This window comes from Octopus bimaculoides, chromosome 1 (assembly GCF_001194135.2).
Source record: "Octopus bimaculoides isolate UCB-OBI-ISO-001 chromosome 1, ASM119413v2, whole genome shotgun sequence".
NCBI classification, from domain to species: Eukaryota; Metazoa; Mollusca; class Cephalopoda; order Octopoda; family Octopodidae; genus Octopus; species Octopus bimaculoides.
In genome coordinates, this window is record NC_068981.1 from 16,636,485 (window position 1) to 16,641,145 (window position 4,661).

A 4,661-nucleotide genomic window follows, 5' to 3' on the forward strand; every position below is an offset into this window, starting at 1 on the left:
TATTTATATATATATATAGATAGATAGATAGATAGATAGATAGATAGATAGATAGATAGACCTTCAGGGACTGACTGCCAGACATACTGAACGATAGAGAGAGAGAGGGAGAGAGAGAGAGAGAGAGAGAGAGAGAGAGAGTGGAAGGAGACAGATTAATATATAATAGATGATGGTATTAAAAGAAAAGATTAAGGGAGACAGAAGAAAAAGAAAGAGAAAAAGAAAAAGAGAGTGAAAGAGAAAGAGAGAAGGAAAAAGAAGAGAGAAAGAGATAGAGAGAGAGCGAAAGAGATAGAGAGAGAGAGAAAGAGAGAAAGAGATATAGAGATAAATTCAACAGAAAAGACCAAACGTCTCTGCCAACAACAAAAGCCATAACATACACCAATAGGATTTTGTGTTACATTTAACTGGAAAGTTAAGCAGGACATAAAATGTTATTGGGGAAATTGTGAAAAATACATGCCTAGATATTGAGGTATTAGCTTTTGTTTCGTGGACCTTCGGTTTAGGTCAACGGAGTATATGTATGCTATACATGGTGTGTAGATCGATTCTAACAAGCAATACAATAGCATATAGCAAATTCATATCCATTTCTAAGATGATTATATAGCGGGTGATTTTGGTGATATATTTCCTTCATCTTTGTTTAATCTTTGTAAACTATAAACTTCTAAATGGTTTTGAACAAAGATTCGCTCTTCTCTCTCTCTCTCTCTCTCTCTCTCTCTCTCTCTCTCTCTCTCTCTCTCTCTCTCTATCTATCTATCTATCTATATATCTATCTATCTCTATCTCTATATCTCTCTCTCTCTTGTATTTCCTTTGGACGTAGAAAAATTGGATGACATAAATAGTCTCAAGAATAGAAAGAGCAACAATAAACACTTTGCAATGACTACGACAACAGCGGCAACAGCAACAACAACAACAACGACGACGACAAAAATAAGGATAATTTATTGCGATACAGGATCTTCCAGAAACTACTAAAAACATGTGCTAAAGCAGAATACAATAAGTAACTGCAGAATATGGCAAGTTTGAAAAGAAACCATTAATCACATTGTTTCCCCGGTTTATCCAAGAAAGAAAACCTCCACAGGCATGACAAACATGAAGCTTTTATGTGATAAAAAATATGGAAAGATTTTCAAAAACCGACGTAAAGGAGATGGCATAAACAACCATCAAATAAAAGGTCACTGGAATTGACAAGGTGACTACGCTCTAGGATACGTCAACTCACACAGAGATATTCTATGAAAACAGTTGTCAAGGATCCAGAAAAGGTAGCGTTCTATGATGGAAGTATCAGTCCCAATACTCGATTATGTATCGCTAAAAGAAATAGAGAAATTAATCAGATATAAAAATCTGGAAATTGAGATAACCAGAATTTGGAAACCGAAAACTGAAAAAAAAAATACTATAATAATAATTATTACTATAGGACTTGATAGAAAAAAAAATGTGTATAAATGCATAGATATCTCTATAAATGCAGAAATAATATCTCCAGGAATAACAGCCAACGAAATATAGCAATGACAGGTTCCGTATGACACAGAATACATTGAGTAGATTAGAAAACCCGAAGGCATTGATAAATATTGCACGTACCTGGGATACAGAGAGCTGTACTCAGGTGTAAAGTTCATCTCCAGCGTTAGAAGCTGTGCAAAAGCAACAACAACTGCAGCAACAACAACAACAACAACAACAACAACAACAACAACAATAATAATAATAATAATAATAATACTAATAATAATAACAATAATGTTAAGTGTTAAAATGGAGAGTATTGACAGGCATCCACTCAGGGAAATATATACCTTCCTTTAAGAAAACAATCTACTACCAGCAGAACAAAAGGAATGCCGAAAAGGATGGATTTATTAAAAAGCCATCCATACAGTTCACAATGGAAAAGGAAAAAGACAATCAGCTGGCATTCCTGGACGTATTAATAACACGCACCAAGTATGGATTCAGGACATCCGTATATTGCAAGCCGACCTTCGCTGGACGATACCTCAACCTCATCTCTCACCAGTCATACAGTGTAAAGAGAGGGATTGGTCAGTGCCTAAAACATCGAGCAATGAATATAAGTAGCGATCGTTATACACAACACGAAGAAATGATCAAGCTCAGTAACAATCTATTAAGCAACAACTACCCCAAAAGCATACTCTCCACTCCAATTAGGAAGAAAAGAGAGGATGAAACCGATAAACTGTCCAGTCTGTCTACCTTATGTGAAAGGCCTCTTCGAACAGATACAAAAGATATGCGGCCCAAATGAAATCAGGACAGTATTCATGAGTAATACAACACTTCGCAAATATCTCTTTGGAGTAAAACCACCAATAGAAGAGAATATGACCAAAGATTGTTTGTATTCCATCCCATGCAGTTGTGGTAGGTTATACAAAGGCGAAACATCTGCCCCCTCAAAATAAGGTTATAGGAACATCGCAAAGCTGTGATACGAGGAGATATTGATAAATCGGGGAATGAAGGATCAACTCTTAATTGATAATCAAATTATCATGAACGGCAAGAGAAGATACACATGGGTTGACTATCATAAAGCATACGATATGATACCACACTCCTGGATAATAAAAACAATGGGAATGTATGGAGTAGCAGAAAATATGAGAAGCCTTATATGGAATAGCATGAAATGCTGGAGAATAGAATTGACAGCAGGGAATCAAGTATTAGGAAAGATGAGAATGAAGTTTGGTTTCATCCAGGGGGATAGAGTGTCCCCACTGCTCATTGTGCTAGGAATGATCCCATGAGTGAAATACTACAGAAAAAGTTGGGGGTATGATCTCGGAAGAGGTAATGGAAAAAACGTAACCACTTCATGGACGACCTGAAGTTATTCACAAAAACTAAGACAGATCTGGACAGCCTAGTCCAGTCTGTGCGGATTTTCTCCAATGATATTAAGATGGAGTTTGGACTCTCAAAATGTGTTACAATGGTGATAAGACAAGGAAAACTTTTCAGAACAGAGGGCATATGGTTGCCAAGTGGTGAAATGAAGAAGGCAATTCAACCTCAATCCAGCTGTAAATACCTGGAAATACTTCAGGCAGAAATCAAACACAATAACATGAAGGAAAGGACAAAAAGAGAGTAACTGCGGTGAGTGAGAAAAATATTGGCTTCATAGCTAAATGCCAGAAACATAATTTCAGCAAAGTAACGCGCGCGCAGCCGCAGTAGTTCGGTATGGCGCTGGAATCATCTTGAAGTGGACAGAGGATGAACTAACAGAGAAAGACAGGAAGTCAAGAAAGCTTCTAACGATACATGGTACCCATCATCCACATGCGGACACTGATCGCCTATACACGAAGAGAGCAAATGGAGGAAGAGGACTGACAAGGGTGGAAGACTGATCGCATATTGGCCTCGAGAGCTTAAAATACCTAGCTCAAAGGAAATTTTACTAGTGACTGTTAGGAAAAAGGTAGTTTTGAAAGCAGAACAAAAAGGGAAAACAAACGAAGAAGTGCAAAAAGGACATGAAGAATAATTACGCAAGGAACTTCACGATCAATTCCATGCAGTGACAAAAAAAGTTGCTGGAAAAAATAAGTGAGATTGACTGATGAAAGGAACACTAAAAAAAGAGACCGCAAGGGTCATCCTGGAGGGTCAACCTGAGGAATGAGCAAGTGTCTCCGCTGTGCCGCATCTGCAATTGAGTGGATGAAACCATTTCCCATATCACAAAAGAATGCCCTAGAGTTGCCCAAAACGACTACATATTGTGAGGACACGATCAGGTAGCCAAATGCTACATTGAAAACTGCGATAAGTGGGAGCCAGGGAGAGGCAAGACGTGGTATGAGACGTGGCTGAGAGCGGCAGCGTTGGATACTATCAAAATCGTCTAGGATTTTCGAATGTAAATAGATCAGGTGCTAGAGCATAACAGACCGGACCTAGTGGTGGTGGACATGATACACCACATATGCTATATAGTTGATGTTGCATGCCCCTTTGACCCACGAATAGTCAAGAAGGAAGGCGAAAAGATAAATAAATACAACCCTCTTAAATACGAAATAGCCCGACTATAGAAAATGAAGAAGGTGAAATATATTCTGCTCAATGTCACAGATTTGCTTGTCACTTGTTTGACCTTAACCAGTTGAGCATGTCCCTTAGTGGCTGATGATACGTGCATCTCTGATTATGAACAGAAGTAGTGAGGGAGCATCATAGCCATGTTTTCAGAGGAATTCTTTAAAGTTTGAATAATTCACCTATGGAAACATGGCTATTTTATTAAACATCCTTAAACAACCCTTATTCAGGGACCTTTTGAGTGGGATGGGCTACTCAACCTGAAGAAAATTCTACTTGGGCTCCAACAGCAATGTCATAGGTTGTTTATCTTGATACGAGATCACCTTGTCGCGCAAGGTTGTGATTGCATGAGGCTGGGTGCACCCTTATCAGACGGGTAGTCTCTGATGGGTATACTGGGATACGTATATTTTACCCCAGTGTCACTCTGATGGCATGCACTGCTCTCTCACTCAATAATAATAATAATAATAATAATAATAATAATAATAATAATAATAATAATAATAATAGTAATGGTAGTAATTATATTG